The 19,221-nt window shown below is 39.5% G+C and overlaps 1 protein-coding gene across 1 annotated transcript in view; it reads left to right on the top strand.

Moving 5' to 3' along the window:
- Positions 1-1,538: 1,538 nt before the first annotated feature.
- CEP83 (centrosomal protein 83) overlaps positions 1,539-19,221 on the top strand; it is a 146,275-nt gene continuing 128,592 nt past the window's right edge. The window contains exon 1 of the mRNA XM_082634809.1: positions 1,539-1,625. The gene's annotated coding sequence lies outside the window, so the exon portion shown is untranslated. The remainder of the gene's footprint in view (positions 1,626-19,221) is intronic.

The following is a 19,221-nucleotide window of genomic DNA, read 5'->3' as shown; positions in this document are numbered from 1 at the left end:
AAAGCTTTTTGCACGGTGAAGGAAATTATCAATAAAACGAAAACACAACCTACTGGATGGGAGATGTTAGTAAATTATATATCTGATAAGGGGTTAATATCCAAAATATATAAAGAACTTATACAACTTAATATCAAGAAGACAAACAACTTGATTAAAAAATTGGCAGAGGGCCTGAAAAGACATTTTTCCAAAAAAGACATACAAATGGCCAACAGACACATGAAAAGATGCTCAGCATCACTAATTATCAGGGAAATAGAACTCACAATAAGGTATCACCTCACACATGTCAGAATGGCAAATATCAAAATGACCAAAAATAACTGATGTTAAGGATGTGGAGAAGAGGGAACCATCCTGCATTGTTGATGGGAATATAAATTGGTATGGCCCCTATGGAAAATATTTTGGAAGTTCCTCAAAAAATTAAAAATAGCATTACCTTATGATCCAGCAATTCCACTTTTGGGTATTTATCTGAATAAAACGAAAACACTAAGTTGAATAGATATATGCATCGCTATGTTCATTGCAGCTCTATTTACAATAGCGAAGATATGGAAGCAACCTAAGTTTCCATCAATAGATGAATGGATAAAGAAGATGTGAGATACATATCTATCTATCTATATCTATCTATCTATCTATCTATCTATCTATCTATCTATCTATCTAGAGGAGTATTACTCAGCCATGAAAAAGAAAGAAATCTTACCATTTACAACAACATGAATGGACTTAGAGGATATTATGCTAAGTGAAATAAGTCAGACAAAGGCAATTACCATATGATTTCATTTATACCTGGAATCTAAAAAACAAAATAGGGCTTCCCTGGTGGCGCAGTGGTTGAGAGTCCGCCTGCCGATGCAGGGGACACGGGTTCATGCCCCGGTCTGGGAAGATCCCACATGCCACAGAGCGGCTGGGCCTGTGAGCCATGGCCGCTGAGCCTGCACGTCCGGAGCCTGTGCTCTGCAACGGGAGAGGCCACAACGGTGGGAGGCCCGCGTACCGCAAAAAAAAAAATGAAAAAAATAAAAATAAAAATAAAAAACAAAATAAATGAAAAAACGGAACAGGCACAGACTCATAGATACAGAGAACAGAGCTTGGGATGGAGGGCAAAATAGGTGAAGGGATTAAGAGGTACAGACTTGCAAGTATAAAATAAATAAGTCATGGGGATGTAATGTACAGCATAGAGAATATAGTCAATAATATTGTAACAACTTTGTATGGTGACAGATGGTAACTAGACTTATCATGTTGACCATTTTGAAATGCATATAAATATCAAATCACTATGATATACACCTCAAAGTAACATGATATTGTATGTCAATTATATCTCAGTTTAAAAAGGGAAATAAAAATAATAAATGAATAAATAAAAATAGAGAGGTAGTTAAAAGCAGTTTTAGAGTAAAATAATCCTGGGATGGGAACCTGGCATTGATTTTTTTTTTCCTTCCTTTCCTCCATCAGTGAGTGTTTACTGAGCACGTCCTATATGCTCCTAAGCTTTGAGAATGTAGGAGTGAAAAAGACAGTAGTGGTCCCGGACCCCATGGAGCTTACATAAATGAGAGGGGCGAAGATAGTAAAGATTTCTCATACTGGTAAGTGCTATTAATAAAAATGATGTGGGTGGTTGAAAACTCCGACAGGAAGCCAATTTTAGATAAGGTAATCCCTAAGAAGATATTTGAGCTAAAACGTGAAGGATGAAAAAGAGCCAGCTAGGAAGATGAGCTGAGGGAAGTTTGAGACAGTTCATATTGTTTATACTACAAAATCCCAGAGGCAAAAAGAACTTGGTGTGTTTGAGGGAAGGAAAGGACAATATTGTGAGTAAAGAAGAGTGATGGTGGGGGACAACTATAGGAGTCTGGGGCAGGAAGGAGGGGTTAGACCATGCAGGGTCTTCTAGGCTGTAGTCAGGAGCTCAAATCATATTCCAAGAGCAATGGGAAGCCATTGAAGGCTTTAAAGCTGGCAAGAGAGATGGCAATGGAGATGAAAAGAGGTGGATTTAAGATAGATTTGGGGTATCAATCTGACATAACTTGTTTATACATTAGCAGTGGGGTGTGAGGAAAGGGCAGAAATCAAGGATGACTCCGGGATTTTGGCTTGAGCGTCTGGGTTAGACAATGTTGTCATTTGCTGAGGCAGGGAAGCCTGAAGGACAGGAGCTGTTTAAGATTTATTTCCTTTGAAATACCTATTAGAAGCCTGTGTCAAACAGGCAGTTGCATACACGAGTCTGAAATGCATGTTGATATCTGGGGTGGGAGAGACACATCTGGGAATTATCAACACATACAAGGCATTTAAAGCTACAGGACTAGAAGAGATCATCTGGGTAGAGAAGAGTGCTCAGGTCTATGTCGTGGGCAAGTCAACCTTTAAAGATCAGGCAGAAACAAAGGAGCTAGCAAAGTGCCTGGTCAGTAAAGCAGGAGGAAATCCAGAAAACTTGGGAATGTTTTAACAAGTGGTCAACTATGTTGAAGGCTGAAAGGCTGAACACTTACTTGTGTGGCTTCGAGTAAGTTGCTTCATCTATCTAACTCAATTTCCTCATAAAGTAAAATGTGGACAAAAATAGTACCACACTTATAGTGTTGTTGGAAGTATTAAAAAAAAAAAGCAATGTATGTAATGTTCTATGTATCTGGCATGTAATGAGTGATAAATGGTAGCTATTCCATTTATTGCTGTTAAGTTCTGAAACCTATAAGGGGGAATATATGTCAGGGGGAAAATACATACATTTAGTGAACAAGTTCTGAATAACAAATATCCAGTTTCATTACATCTTGCAATCATTCTTTAATGTTCCTTTTAGTCTTTGTGTCTTAGCTCTTCTGGAATCAGGGCTTAAGATATGAGAATTCCTTCTGCTGTGGATAGTCAAAAGTTGCTATGACAACTGCCTGGAAATGAAAGTCCTGTGCTTTATTTATTTATGTGAGGGTGATGTGCTACAGAAAGAGGGAAACGCGACTGCCACAAATGTGGCCTCACAACCTTTGGAAAGGACATGCGAGGGCCATCTCCTCTCTCATACTGTCAGTATCCTTTTTAATTTATATAAGATTTACTCTCTTCCTCTTTTTTCCATAAAGTATTTGAGGTCGTTGACAATATTAAGATACATATAAGTTAGGCAGTTTTAAAAAGGTAAATCAAGAAGATTAAATACTATTTGGAGGAGAAGTAATCCGTAACAAACCTACAATAGCGTTGTTAACACTGTGCAACAAATTTAACTCCAAGTAGTTTGGAAGTCAAATAAAAATGGAAAACATGATGGTTTAAGGAATTCTCAAAAGTCTGCTTAAAGGCCACAGGCAGGTTGATTAGAAGAGAGAAACTTTTAAACTGATATATATGTTGATACTCTGCGATAATAATAGTAGCCAATATTTGCATACCACTTTACAGTTCATAAAGCACTTTCATGCTTTACAGAAGGTGGTGTTACAGCATTCTATTTTTTCTTCTTGGTCCCCAAACCATACAACAGGTTAACACAGATAGAGAACTTGAATCATAAATCTTTTACTTCCAAAACCCTGCTTTTTCTAGTAAACTAAGAGGCAAATTCCTTACTTGCAACTAAAAAAAAAAATTGTGAAATACAACATTCACAAAAGTACATAAAATTTGTGTACATATTTTAAGAAATAACTGTAAAACAAATATCCATGTAGCTGCAATTTCAAGAAATAGAATACTCCTGTAACTCTAGAACAGCAGTTCCATTTTTGGTCTTAGGACTCCCTTATGCTTTTAAAAATTATTGAGGACTTCAATGAACTTATGTTTATATGGCCTATATCTGGCAATATTTACATTATTAGAAATTAAAACAGAATTTACAAAAATATTTATTAATTAATTTATTTCTGGCCACACTATGCAGCTTATGAGATTTTAGTTCCCTGACCAGGGATTGAACCCCGGGTCTCGGCAGCAAGAGCGCAGAGTCCTAACCATTGGACCACCTGGGAATTCCCTATTAATTTACTTTAAAATAACAGTAAGTTACTGCATGTAACCTAAAGAAAACTTGATGAAGATTAAACATTTGCCAAAACAAAAAAAAGTGAGAAGAGTGACATTTCACAAATTTTTTTCAAATCTCTTTAATGTCTGGTTTAATAGAAGACAACTGGTTTCTCATATCTGATTCTACATTCAGTCTGTTGTGATATTCTGCTTTTGGCTTTTGGGGGTTCAGGGCAAGCATGTGAATTATTAAGAACTGAAGACAGTCAAGGCCCAGTGGACTCAGGAAGAGCTTTTTACCTCCCCTTGAACTGCCTAAAACAATTTAGATAGGGAACTTGTACCAAGAAGAGCACTGTTACCCAAAATAACTTTTTATATCCTAAAGACTTATCTGCATGGCATGGCAAACATTTGTTCACCATAGATCTGCTCTTCTCATCTTCCTGTGAATTATCTTCCTTCCCTTTGAGACCTCACACCCCTATCCTCTTCTCCTTAGCTCAGGATGGTATATAAGCATTAATTACCTGACAGCTGGAGAGTCCCTCAGGTCTTTGTGGGCTCCCGTACGTACAAAATTAAAGTTTTCTCCTGCTAATCAGTCTTATGTCAATTTAATATTAGGCCAGCCAAAGAACGTAGAATGGACAAAGGGAAATGTTTTCTGCCCCCAGAGGGTTAAGTGTATGAAGAAAATCTAGCCCCACACAGAAATGTAGTTGGAAAAGGGGCCCTATTTTAGTGGCCTTTTCAGATAACTGTGGATATTCTTTGTACTATACCAGACCACTGCGCCACCAGGGAAGCCCCACAGGTACTAGTTTTTAAAGGTTAGTTGCAATGTGGAATCTAAAACTATATCATATTCTGTGACATTAAAATCAGTTGGTCTAACTTGTTCTTTGAATGACTCTGTCACCCATACATGATTTGGTAACATTATGCACTGTTCGTTTGGAAAATACTGCTTCACTGAGTTATGCAGATTTTCCAAATATTAACACATTTCATTATATAATATCAAAAAAAATCACATTCACTAATCTCATTACCAGCCTTACCACAGAAATCTTTTAAGTACTGGTATGTAGTCAAGCGCATGATGATGGATGCAAGTTTTCCAAATTTCTAGTTTCCACTTGAAAGTTCGAATTTTGTCATTGGCAACAAATAGCATCACTTATTTGCCTTGAAGTGACTGGCACACTTTTTGAGAAAATGTCTCCCAAATACCCAAGTCTGTACAAGTTTTGTCAGCATTCTTTCAAATAAAAATGGTGTTCTATAAAAAAGTGTCAAGTTCAGCACTCACTGCTCAAGTGCTTTTCCTTGAGACAAGCCATTGTCCTTAGGGTGTGCAGCAGAGTGCTTTATGTTCTCAAAGTGTGGTCTCCAAACCAGCAGCCTCAGTATCACCTGGGAACTTGTTCAAAAATACAGATTGGGCTCCCCTCCAGGTGATGTGGATTCCCTCTAAATTTTGAGAACCACTGCTTCAGTCTTCTAACAATGGTTCTCAGTCTTGGTCGCACGTTAGAATCACCTGAGTAGCTTAAAATTTCCAGTGCCTAGTTACTCTTGATCAATTAAGTCAGAAGGGTGGGACCCAGATATAAGTATTTTTTTAAGTTCCCTTGATGATTCCAAAGTGCAGGCACTGCCTTTGACTATCTGTCCCAAACAGTTCTCAGCTGTTCCTTGTCTGGTGCTGGGTAGTCATCTATTGAAAATGAAGCTCTCTGACAAGTTTCTGGAGTGTTAATAACTAGCCTGCTGCTCTTTGGAGAAAAATCAGTTTGTCTTCAGAATGATTTTCCCATCTTGAATAGTTAGGAAATCCCAAATGGTGAACAAGAAAATGTCCTGGGAGAACTCAAGATACTTTGAATTGTTAAGCCTCTTTTTTAGGAAAGTAGAAATCCTGGCAGGTCTGGTGAGGTACCTGCTTTGGTTACCACTGAAGCTGCCCATTCAGCTGCCAGGGCTTGCTCTTCTCCATAGCCTTCATTTCTCCACGGGCTGTCTTAGATTAGCAGCTCTCACCCTTATTGGATTCAATATTCCCATTTTGTAATAAATATTTTTAACCATCTTCAAATGAAACACATATGTAGTGCAATCTGCCTACATACATCGTTAAAAAAAATCAATTTAATGCCCTACCTGTATTATAAAGGATAAATAAAATGAGGTTAATTTATAATAAAAATCATATTAAAATATGCAAGTGCTTGGGAAAAAATTGGCAGGTGTAATGAAGTTGTCAGGTGTTGGCGTATGAGTTTTATAAAAAAATTTTATTATGAAAAATTTCAAACATGCTGAAGTAGAGAGAATAGAATTGTGATATTGTGATTTACAGCAAGAAACATATTTGGTCTTCATCCCATTTCTGGCATAGAACTCCTAAAACCCTTGGAATTTCTTAAGAGAGCAGCAAATGTGTCTTTTGTTATGTTAATGAGGCAACTTTGGGAAAGTACCTACGGATGGGGCTGGTCACCAGAGGAGCTACAGGTGATTAGAGGGTTGGAACGTTCAGTCCTGCCCCTCCCCCTACCTCTGAGTAGGACTGAGGGGCTGGAGGTTGAACCTGTTGCCAATGGCCAATGATTAGTCGCGCCTATGTAATGCAGCCTCCATAAAACCCAAAAGGATGGGGTTGAGAGGGATTCTGGGTTGGTGAACGCAGAGAAATTTGGGGAGAGTGGTGCACTCTGAGAGGGCATGGAAGTTCCGTGACCTTTCCTCAAACCTTGCCCCATGCATCTCTTCCATCTGGCTGTTCTTAAGCTACCTCCTTTTATAATAAACCGGTAATCTAGTAAGTAAAATGTTTCTCTGAGTTCTGTGAGCCTCTCTAGCAAATTAATCTAATCTGATGAAGGGGTCACGGGAACCTCCAATCTATAGCCAGTCAGTCAGAAGTACAGGTGGTAACCTGGGCTTGTGATTGGCCTCTGAAGGAGGGGCGTTTGCTCAGTCTGTGGAACTGGGCCCTTAACCTGTAGAATATGATGCTGTTTCTGGGTAGGCTGTGTCAGAATTGAGTTGAATTGTAGGCCACCCAGCTAATGTCTGGAGAATTGCTCGGTGGTGTGGGAACTCCTTCCTCCACTCACCATACACACAACTGAAATTGGGTTCAGAATCATATTAAAGTATAATGAGGGCTTCCCTGGTGGCGCAGTGGTTGAAAGTCCGCCTGCCGATGCAGGGGACATGGGTTCATGCCCCGGTCCGGGAGGATCCCACATGCCACGAAGCGGCTGGGCCCGTGGGCCATGGCCGCTGAGCCTGCATGTCCGGAGCCTGTGCTCTGCAACGGGAGAGGCCACAACAGTGAGAGGCCCGCGTACCGCAAAAAAAAAAAAAAAAAGTATAATGAACTACGTACTTATCAGAACCCAGCTTCAACAGTGATCAGTTATAAATGGCCAATTGTTTTCATCAAATTCATTAGCATTACCTCAGACCACTGAACCAGAATCTCTGAGGTAGGGCCCAGGAATTTGTGTTTTAACAATCTCTCCAGCTGATTTGTAGGTCCACTAAAGTTTGAGAACCACTGATCTACATAACATTCCCCACCTTCTCAGATTATTGAAGGCAAAGCCCAGATAACACTCAGATATATTATTTCATTCATAAATATTTTACTTAAAAAACCCATAGTCACATACCACTATGTCAGCTAACAAGTTATAATTCCTGAATATCAGCAAATATTGAGAGTTTTACATTTTTTCAGATTTTCATATCTTTTTATACTTGATTCGTTTGAATCAGTTCAAACACTGCCCTAGGTTGATATGTCTCTTAAAACTCTCTTAATCTATGATGATTTTTCTCTTTTTTTATTTCCTGCCATTTATTTGTTAAAGAAACTGGATCATTTGTCACAGAGTTTCCCACATTCAGGATTTTGTTGATTGTGTCCCTATGTTGTTGTTTTGTCATGTTCCCTCTACCTCTGTATTTACTGTAATCTAGCTGTTAGATCTAGAGGCTTGATCATAGTCAAGTTTGATTTTTTTGTCAGGGGTATTTCACAGGTGGTTCTATGCCCTTCTCATTGTATCACACCAGAAAGCGCATCAATATCTGGCTGTTTTTCTGATGTAAAGGTTGATTAGTGGGTTCAAATGCTGACAGCATGAACTATTCTGTATCAGTGTTTACCAGCAGCCTTTTACCTAATGGTCTTAGCAGCCACTTGATCATAGCCTCTGTTCATTATTTCACTAAGAGATGCAAAATGGTAATATTCTAATTTTTATAATTATTTCTGTATTTATTACTTGAAATTAAAACTTTCTCTTCAAATATTTGTATAGAAAATACAATTTGGACAGGAAGGGGAATATAGGTGTTCAATTTAACTCCTTTACTTTATAAACTAGTCCTCAAATGAATTTATACTCAATTTTTACTTTTGATTATCATTATGTACTTATGGATTTTAATGTATTTGATATTTTTAATTCACTTCAGTCATAATTCATTATGATGCTTAAATTGTCCTCTTTGGCCAGAAGAAAGCAAGAATGGAGGTGCAGGAGGGACTTCCCTCGTGGTCCAGTGGTTGAGAATCTGCCTTCCAATGCAGGGGATGTGGGTTTGATCCCTGGTCTGAGAACTAATATCCCACATGCTGGGGGGCAACTAGAGAGCCTGCACCACAACTAGAGAGCCCACATGCCACAACTAGAGAGCCCGTGTGCCTCAACTACTGAGCCCGCATACTCTAGAGCAGCAGTCCCCAACCTTTTTGGCACCAAGGACCAGTTTCGTGGAAGACAGTTTTTCCACAGACCAGGGGTCGGGGGGGATGGTTTGGGGATGATTCAAGCACATTACATTTAGTGTGTACTTTATTTCTACTATTATTACACTGTAATATATAATGAAATCATTATACAACCCAGCATAATGCAGCATCAGTGGGAGCCCTGAGCTTGTTTTCACTTGCCACTCACCGACAGGGTTTTGATATGAGTCTGCAAGCAGTTGATTTATTATGGTCTCTGTGCAGTCAAACCTCTCTGCTAATGATAATCTATATTTGCAGCCACTCCCCAATGCTAGCATCACTGCCTCAGCTCCACCTCAGATCATCAGGCATTAGATTCTCATAAGGAGCGCACAACCTAGATCCCTCGTATGCACAGTTCACAGTAGGGTTCATGCTCCTATGAGAATATAATGCCGCTGCTGATCTGACAGGAGGCACAGCTCAGGCAGTAATGTGAGCAATGGGGAGCGGCTGTAAATACAGGTGAAGCTTCGCTTGCTTGCCCACCACTCACCTCCTGCTGTGCAGCCTGGTTCCTAACAGGCCATGGACTGGTACCAGTCCATGGCCCAGGGTTGGGGACCCCTGCTCTAGAGCCTGTGTGCCACAACTAGAGAGCCCACATGCCACAACTACTGAGCCTGTGCGCTCTGGAGCCTGCATGCCACTAGAGAGAGCCTGTGCGCCTCAACTACTGAGCCTGCACACTCTGCAGCCTACATGCCAGAACTAGAGAAGCCCACGCACTGCAACTAGAGAGAAGCCCACAACGAAGAGTGCATGCGCCACAACCGAAACCCAGCGCAGCCAAAAAAACAAAGAATGGAGGTGCAGGAGGCTAAGGGCTGTCACCTCAATAAAAAGGCACAATATGTTTGTTGCTCAGTTCCTGAATTTGAGCCAATTTTCTAATCTGGAATCCACTAACTAAAGAAGTGGCTGTGTCCCTAGGAGAAGAACTCTGCAGCATTGTGTAAAGTACACTATATTGTAATGATTCCTTCAGTCATTCCCCAAAGGGACCCAGGGTATTTACTTAAAGCACTTATGATGGGGAAAGCGCAATGCCCAGTCATTTCAAGGAGCTTTGGAGCTAGGTTCTGAGTAGACTTTGGTAACTGGAGACCCAAAATGTCATCCTGGCCCCCTGTTAGAGCCGGGGCTTACACAAGCAGCTATTAGAGTCCTAGCTAAAGTCTGGTCTACAGAGAATCCACTGGGTCTGCAGACTCACCTGCCAGTCATTTCCCTGGTCCCTGAGTACATAATTGCAATAGACATACTTAGCAGTTGAAGTATTGGGTCATTAGGCTGTTAGATAAGAGCTACCATAGTAAGGAGGACCAACTGGAAGCCTTTAAAATTGTTCTTCAGCCCAGCTAAGCTAATGAAAACTTATATTGTGTCCCAGAGGAGACGGTGGTGTTTAGTGCCGCTGTGGATCCCAGTGAATGTAGAGTACCACAGCAAGCTTAGCCAAGTAGTAGTCCCAATTCAAGATGTGTTGGACATGTTATCATTGCTAGAGCAGATTAATAAGGCCTCAGGTACATGGTATGTGGCCATTGATTTGGTGAATGCATTCTTTTATATTCCAATCAGAAATAAGGATAAGAAGTAGTTTACATTGATGTGGAAGAGATATTTATTTCCAGTTTTGTCCAAGGACTATGTTAACTCTTCTCTCCTCTATTTTAATATAGTATGAAGGGATCTGGACTGTCTGGACATCCTGCAGAATGTCACATTGATATGTTATACCAATAATACACTGATGGGTAGGACGAGCAAGAGGTGGCTTGGGTACTAGAGGCCTTGGTAAGATACATGCACCCAGAGGGTAAAAGATAAACCTTAAGAAGATTCAGGGATCTGCCACTTCTGTAAGGTTTTTAGAGGTCCAGTAGTCAGTGGCATGTGGAGACATCCCCTCCAGAGTAAAAGACAAATTTTTATATCTTGCGTCACCTAGTATAATGAAGCACGATATCTGATGGGCCTCTTTGGGTTCTGGAAGCACGAATTCCACACCTAGGAATATTGCTCTGGCTCATATCCTGGGTGACAGTTCTGTGCAGCCTGGAACAGCAATGGGCTCTGCAGCAGTCAGTGTGGAACTTACAGCAAGTCCCAATGGGAGATCACGATATAGGCCCCTGGGATTTTAGAGCAAGGCGATGCCATCTGCAGCAGAGGACTTTACTCCTTTCAAGAAACAGCCCCTGGCATGGTACTGGGCCCTAGTAGAGCCAGAAAGCTTGACTATGGGGCACCAAGTTATCATGTGTCTGGAAGTACCCATCATGAGCTGAGTTCTGTCAGATATGCCCAGTCATAAAGTTGATGGGCCCAGCAGCAGTTCCTCATAATATGGAAATGATGCATTCAGAATCAAACTCCAATAGGACCAGAAGGCATGAGTAAACAGCAGGAGCTAGGAGTCCAGACCCCCATGTCACCCACTATGCTTGTACCAGTACCCCATGCTCAGGCTGTATGGCTACATAGGGGGTCATGTTTGACCAGCTGAGGGAGGAGAAAAAAGCTCAAGCTTGATTATGAATGGGTTGGCTTGGTATATGGGTGGGAGCTGAAAAATGGATGGCAGCACATTACACCACATTCAGTGGTGTCCCTAAAAGACAGTGGAGAGAGAAAAGCTTCCTAAAGGGCAGAGCTTCAAGCAGTGTAGCTGGTCATCTGCTTTGTGTGGAAGAGGAAGTGACTGGTGGTGAGAATTTATACAGATGCCTAGATTGGAGACAGCGAGGTCTGGAGTAGAGGCATGTGGTCAAACAGAGTGGGCCTAAGAGTGAAGATTTTTGTATCTTATATTCATTCTGGCCAGAAAGCATTAACTATGGAAAAGGAATGAAACAACCAAGTAGGCGAAAAGATTTACCAGTTGATGTCAGCCACGTGTTGTCATGGCCTACCCCAGAACTGGCACAGTGGGCACATGAATGGAATGGCCATGTTTGCAGATATAGAAGCTACACATGAGCCCGCTTACCAAGGCCAAGTTGAGCTACTTCTGCCTTTGAAGGTCTAGCTTGCCAGCAACAGAGACCAACACGGAGTCCCTGATATGGCACTATTATTTGAGGAGATAAAGAAGCCATTTGGTGGCAAGTCAACAATACTGAGCCCTTTCCATTCTGGAGTGACCACTGGTTCACCTTCATAGGGATAAATGCCTCTGCTGGTTATGGGTTTGCCTTTTTTGCCTGCACAGCCTCAGCTGTACCACTATCTAGGAGCTTACAGAAGGCCAGATCCACTGGCGTGAGATCCAGCTCAACATAGCATCTGAAAAGGGGAACCACTTCACAGTAAAGGTGATTTGAGTATGAGCTCATGACCAAGGCATCTACTGGTTGTATCACCTATTACACTATCCAGAAGCTGCCAGCCTGATAAGAGCACTGGACAACCTACTGAAGGTGCAGGTAAGCTGCCAGTTTAGAGGCAGTATTCTGCAAGGATGGAGTGCCATCCTTCAGGATGCAGTATATACATTAAATCAGAGACCTCTGAATGACACTGCCCCTAATAGGAAGAATATACGAGTCCAGGGGAGGGAGGAGAAGTGGCCCCACTTAACACCTCACTGAGTCATTGAGAGACTTTGTGCTTCCTGTTCCCAAAACTCTGGGCTTTGCAGGTTTAGAAGTCTTGGTCCCCAAAGGGAGTGCATTTTTGTCAGGGAACACAAGGGTTCCATTGAAGTAATAGCTATGGCTACTGTTTGGGCACTTTGAACTCTTTGTGTCCAGGCACCAGCGGGCAAGAAGAGGAGTCCCCATCTTGACAAGAGTAACTGACCTGGATTAACAGGAAGAGGAGGGGCTGCTTTCATATAATGGGAAGGAAAGATATATGTGGACTCCATGTGATCCATTTGGAAGTTTATTGATACTTAATTGGAACTGTGGAAGGACATGTGCAGCAATCCCAGCCTGAAAAGTGTCTAATTACCAGTAAATATACGTTCTCATTAAGAGAGCATTTGGGTCATACCCAGGTGAGCTACTAAGACCTGTGGAGGTGACAGGTAAAGAATAGTAGATTTTGAACTGGATAATGGAGGAGGAGAAAGATGCATAGCAGTTACGTCCCTGAGGACAACTGAGTAATGGGGGTGTAGTTTGTCCCAATAACCTCCTTCTTCTAAGCTTTCACTCCAACAAAGAGAAGCCACTGCAATGAGAAGCCTGAGCACCGCAGTGAAGAGTAGCCCCCACTCGTTGCAACTAGAGAAAGCCCGTGCATGTGTGGCAACGAAGACCCAACGCAACCAAAAATAAAATTAATTAAAAAAAAAAAAAAAAAAAAAGACTGAGCACAGCAGGTGTATTAGAGCCAGGCCACGGCTGCCCAAATTGGGACCCTTCAAATGGTCAGTCTTTGTTCTGAGACTCCTCACTGGTCTGGCCAAGACTTCTCAGAGCCGAATGGCAGTCTGAGGCTCTTCCTACCTGTCCTTGCTTCCTTCTCTCTCTCGTTTCATGGGTAGCAGAACTGCATCAGTCTGAAGGCACTCCCGGCCTACTGCTTCCTCTTTCCTTTTTTCTTAACAGTTACTTCCCCCCAATAAATCTCTTGCACACCTAATTTGTCTTGGCATCTACTTTTCCAAGGACCTGATCTGACCAAAGTCCCATGTACTGCAGGATGTCTAGCATCCCTGGCCTTACCCACAAATGCTGGTAGCACTATCCCCCCAATCTTGAGGTAACTAATGACACCTTCACAGATTGCCAAAATGCTTCTATTGAGAACCACTTAGAGCATAATCATCAAGATCAAAATTTGAGAGCTAGAAGAGCTCTTACATGTAAAACAATTAAGAAACAGAAAAGTTTAATGACTTCTCTATTTCTTTTCTCCCTCTCCTACAGTGTCTTCCCCTTCTTTTCATTCTCTAATCTAATTCTTGGACCTCAACTGAAACTGATAAACCTGAAGAGTCGGTTTTAAGTACCAAAGAAGCTGTATAGCCTCAGAATTTAGAGAAAAATTTAGGAAATGATCACCTTCTGAAACTGAAGCTAGGGAGAAAAATCACTTATGATAGATGAAATTAGCTCCTGTATAAGTAACCCACTCTTGGAATTGGCTACAAAAGTACTGTTTTTGTGATTAGAGTGCTTTCCATGCTTTCCAAGTTTCTATCAAGTCACAAGCATATAGTCTCAGGAAGACATTCTTGGAATGCGGAGGTATTGTGGAGTAGTCAGTTGTATGTAGCACTGTCTGAAAAAGATCCAAGAATTTTAGTTTAGTTGACCCATAAGTTTGTAGCAGAGATCATTTTCACTTTTAATTCAATAAATATTCATCTAAAATATTTATTTATTGCCTACTATGTCCCAAGCATTATATGTTAAGCACAGAACATACAGTAGTAAACAGAACATGATCCTTCCCCTCAAAGAGCTTATTATCTGGAGCATGCATTCTCAATGGGCAAAAAACCTTAGATATTACAATGGTTTGTGGCCCTCCAAAGAGCCACAGTACATAAACAGATATACAGGATATCTGTGGTTTAAGATCTCATAGTGGGTAGGGGGGAAAATTAGGATAAAAATGCCTAAAATGACTCCTTAGGAGGTCAATCATGAAACTAAAGTTAAAAAGCCTGATCTAAAGGAGGAAAAAGAGAAAAAATGAGTAGGATGAAAGAGAACAAGAAGGAAAAGTAGAATGATGAAAGAGAAATAGGGAAGGAGAGATGAGAAAATGAGAAGGTATGTGAAAGTTTAAGAAGACAAAAATAGTTCTGTCTACCACTGAGCCATACGACATATAACTTTTTTTCCTTGACATTCTGAAATACAAGCTTATTCTTCTTACATTATTTCTGGCTTTGGCAACAAAGTATTAAATGTGAAAAGCAATACTGGAATGCCTGCTTTTTATCAAAAGAATTCCCATATCCTAAATCACTCTTTCTTAATCAAATACTCCACATGTCCTCACTTTCTCTCATTTAAAATTTAAACTTATAAAACAATTTCCTATTAGGTTCCTAAGGACCCCATTATTCCACTCGTGTGTGTAATGCGAATTTATTAGCTCCATGATATCAAAGCCTTCATTTTTATAGCAGTTATTTCTTTCATTTATCTGCCATGGTAAACAAACACATTTGTTGTTGCTTGATAGCTTATCAAGCTTTTCTGCAGTTTGGACTTACCCCTCAGGACCATATACTTTGCTCTGAATATGGGTGCACCTAACAACTTTATGGTTACTAGATAGATTTCTCAGATATCTTGATATAAGGAAGAAAGTGACCTTGCTAGCAGACATTGGTATTTCAGTTAACAGAAAGGAATCATCTTTATCAGCACTTTAAAATATATATTTTATTGTAGTATAATTAACATAGAATAAAATGCACATATCTTAGATGTTCATTTTTTAAAAAGACTTTAAAAGAGCAGTTTTAGGTTTACAACAAAATTGAGATGAAGGTACAGAGATTTCCCATATACCCCCCATTCTACACATGTATATCCTCCCCCATTATCAACATCATTCACCAGAATGGTGCATTTATTTTACCAAGGCTGAACTGACATTGACACATCTAATCACCCAAAATCCATAATTAACCTTAGGATTCAGTCTTGGTGTTGTACATTCTCTGGGTTTGGACAAATGTATAATAACATAATCCATCATTACAATTTCATACAGAATATTTTCACTGCCCTAAAAATTCTCTGTGCTCTGCCTATTTATCTCTCCCACCCCCACCATCAACCTGGCAACCACTGATCTTTGTCTCCATAGTTTTGCCTTTTCCTACAGTAAGTAGCCTTTTCAGATTGGCTTCTTTCAGTTAGTAAATATGCATTTAAGGTTCCTCCATGTCTTTTCATGGCTTGATTGCTCATTTCTTTTTAGTGCTGAATAATATTCCACTGTCTGGATGTACCATAGTCTATTTATCAATTCACCTGCTGAAGGATATCTTGGTTGCTTCCAAATGTTGGCAATTATGAATAAAGCTGCTAAAATATCTGTGTGCAGGTTTTAACGTGAATGTAAGTTTCCCACTCCTTTGGGTAAATACCAAGGAGTGCAATTGCTGGATCATATGGTAAGAGTTTGTTTAGTTTTCTAAGAAATTGCCAAATTGTCTTCCAAAGAGGTTCTCCCATTTTGCATTCCCACCAGCAATGCATGAGAGTTCCCGTTGCTCCACCTCCTTGCCAGCATTTGGTGTTGTCAGTGTTCTGAATTTTGGCCATTCTAATAGATGTGTAGTGGTATCTCATCTTTGTTCTAGTTTGCATTTCACTGATGATTTATGATGTGGAACATCTTTTCATATGCTTATTTGCCATCTGTTTATCTTCTTTGTTGAAGTGTCTGTTAAGGTTTTTGGCCCATTTTAAAATCAGATTGTTTATTTTCTTATTGAGTTTTAAGGGTTCCTTGTATATTTTGGATAACAGTCCTTTATCAGGTGCATCTTTTGCAGATATTTTCTCCAGTTTGTGGCTTGTTTTCTAATTTGACATTGTCTCTTGCATTGTCTTTTGTTTTTAATTTTAATGAAGTCCAACTTATCAATTATCTCTTTCACAGATGATGTCTGGTGTTATATCTAAATCTCAAGTTACAAAATAAATGAGTCATGGGAATGAAATGTATAGCATGGGGAATGTACTCAAGAATATTGTATTAACTTTGTATGGTGACAGAAGATAACTAGACTTATCATGGTGATCATTTTGTAATGTATAGAAATATTGAATGACTATGTTGTGCACCTAGAACTAACATAGTGTTGTAGGTCAATTATACTTCAGTTAAAAATAAGTATGTAAATAAAATTTTAAAAAGACATCACTATACCCAAAGTCATCTAGGTTTTCTCCTATGTTATCTTTTAGGAGTTTTATAGTTTTGTGTTTTACACTTAGGTCTATGAACCATTTTGAGTTAATTTTTGTGAAGGGTGTAAGGTTTGTGCCTAGAATCATATTTTTGCATGTGGATGTCCAGTTGTTCTAGCAGCATTTGTTGAAGTGACTATTTTTGCTCCATTGTATTGCCTTTGCTCCTTTGTCAAAGACTGATTAAATTTATGGGGGTCTGTTTCTGGGCTCTCTATTCTGTTGCACTGATCTATTTGTCTATTATTTTGCTAATACTACACTGTCCTGATTACTGTAGCTTTATAGTAACTCTTGAAGTTGGGTAGCATCAGCCCTTCAACTTTGTTTTTCTCAGACATTCATTTTGGTGAGTTTGACAGCTGTATGTATACCTGTGTAACCACCACTCAAAGTAAAATATAGATCCATTACTCCAGAAAGTTCTCTTGTATCCCTCTTGGCATTGTCTTCAGCAGCCAATTTTAGATTTCTAATATCAAATTAGTATTGTCTTTCTTGGATTTCACATAAATAGAACCATACAGCATGCACTCTGCTGTGCCTGGCTTCTTTTACTAAAATATTTGTGAGATTTACCCATGTTGTTAGGCATATTGGTGATTCCTTTTTATTTCTGTGATGTATTCTATTGTATAAATATATAATTTGGGGCTTCCCTGGTGGCGCAGTGGTTGAGAGTCCGCCTGCTGATGCAGGGGACACGGGTTCGTGCCCTGGTCTGGGAAGATCCCACATGCTGCGGAGTGGCTGGGCCCGTGAGCCATGGCCGCTGAGCCTGCGAGTCCGGAGCCTGTGCTCTGCAACAGGAGAGGCCACAACAGTGAGAGGCCCACGTACTGCAAAAAAAAAAAAAAAAACAACTAAATATATAATTTGTTTATCTATGCTCCCGTTGATGTACATTTGGGTTGTTTCTAGGTTTTATTTATTATGAATTAGGTTGCTTTAAACTTTCTTTGTATGAGTCTTTTTGTGAACTTGTATTTTCATTTCTCTTTCATAGTTATCTAACACTGAAACTGCTGGGTCATGAATAGGTTAGATGAATATTTAACTATAAACAAACTGCCAAGCAGTTTTCCAAAGTGATTGTACTATTTTACACTCACACTAGCAATGTAAATATCACAATTTGAAGCAGCTTGAATTCATATTTGTTTTATTATTAGACTTTGATTTTAGCCACTTCAGTGCATGTGAAATGGAATCTCATTGTGCTTTTAATTTGCATTTCCTTGGTGACTAAAGATACTGAGCACCTTTTCTTATGTTATCAGCCATTTGTATATCTCATGAAAGGTCTGTTCAAGTCTTTGCTACTATCTTTTTTGTTTTGCAACATTTTTTATTGAGATATAATTGACATAACACATTAGTTTCAGGTGTACAACATAATGATTTGATATTTATATAATTATGATGACTACAATAAGTCTAGTTAATATCCATCCCCATACAAAGTTACAAAAAGTTTTTTTTTCCTTGTATGAGAATTTTTAAGATTTATTCTCTTAGCAACTTTCAAATATGCAATACAGTATTGTTAACTACAATTGCCATGCGTGTCTGTCCACTTTTAATTGGATTGTTTTTCTATTAAGTTGTGTGAGCTCTTTATATATTTTGGATATTAATCCCTTATTGGATATATGATTTGCAAATATTTTCTCCCCTTTAGCAGGTTGCCTTTTCATTTTGTTGATGGCTTCCTTTGGTGTGCAAAAGCATTTCAGTTTGATTTAGTCTCACTCATTTATTTTTCCTTTTGTTGCCTTTTCTATTGATGTCAAATCCAAAAAAATCATTGCCAAGACTCATGTCAAGGAACTTACTGCCTATGTTTTCTTTTAGGAGTTTTATGGTTCCAGATCTTACATTTAAGTCTTTAATCCATTTTTTTAAATCCATTTTGAAGTAGTTTTTGTGTATGGTGTAAGATAGTGGTCCAGTTTCATTCTTTTTCATGTGGCTATCCAGTTTTCCCAACAGCATTTATTGAAGAGACCATCCTTTTTCCACTGTATATTCTTGGCCCCTTTGTTGTAATTGACCATATATGTGTGGGTTTATTTCTGGGGCGCTATTCTGTTTCACCGATCTATATGTCTGTTTTTAATGTCAATACCATAGTGTTTTGATGACTATAGTTTTGCAATATAGTTTAAGTCAGGAAGAATGATGCCTCCAGATTTGTTTTTCTTTCTTAAGAGAGCTTTGGGTATTTGGGGTCATTTGTGCTTCTATACAATTTTTAGGATGGTTTGTTTTAGTCCTGTGCAAAACACCGTTGGAATTTTGATAGGGCTTGTATTGAATCTGTAGATTGCTTTGGGTAGTATGGACATTTTAACAACATTAATTCTTCCAACCCATGAGCATAGACTATCTTTCCATTTATTTGTATCTTCTCCAGTTTCTTTCATAAATGTCTTATAGTTTTCAGTGTACAGGTCTTTCACCTCCTGGCTTGAATTTACTCCT

The sequence above is a fragment of the Mesoplodon mirus genome (assembly GCF_964341445.2).
Source record: "Mesoplodon mirus genome assembly, chromosome: 11".
NCBI classification, from domain to species: Eukaryota; Metazoa; Chordata; class Mammalia; order Artiodactyla; family Ziphiidae; genus Mesoplodon; species Mesoplodon mirus.
This window is presented reverse-complemented; position numbering and strand designations above follow the sequence as displayed.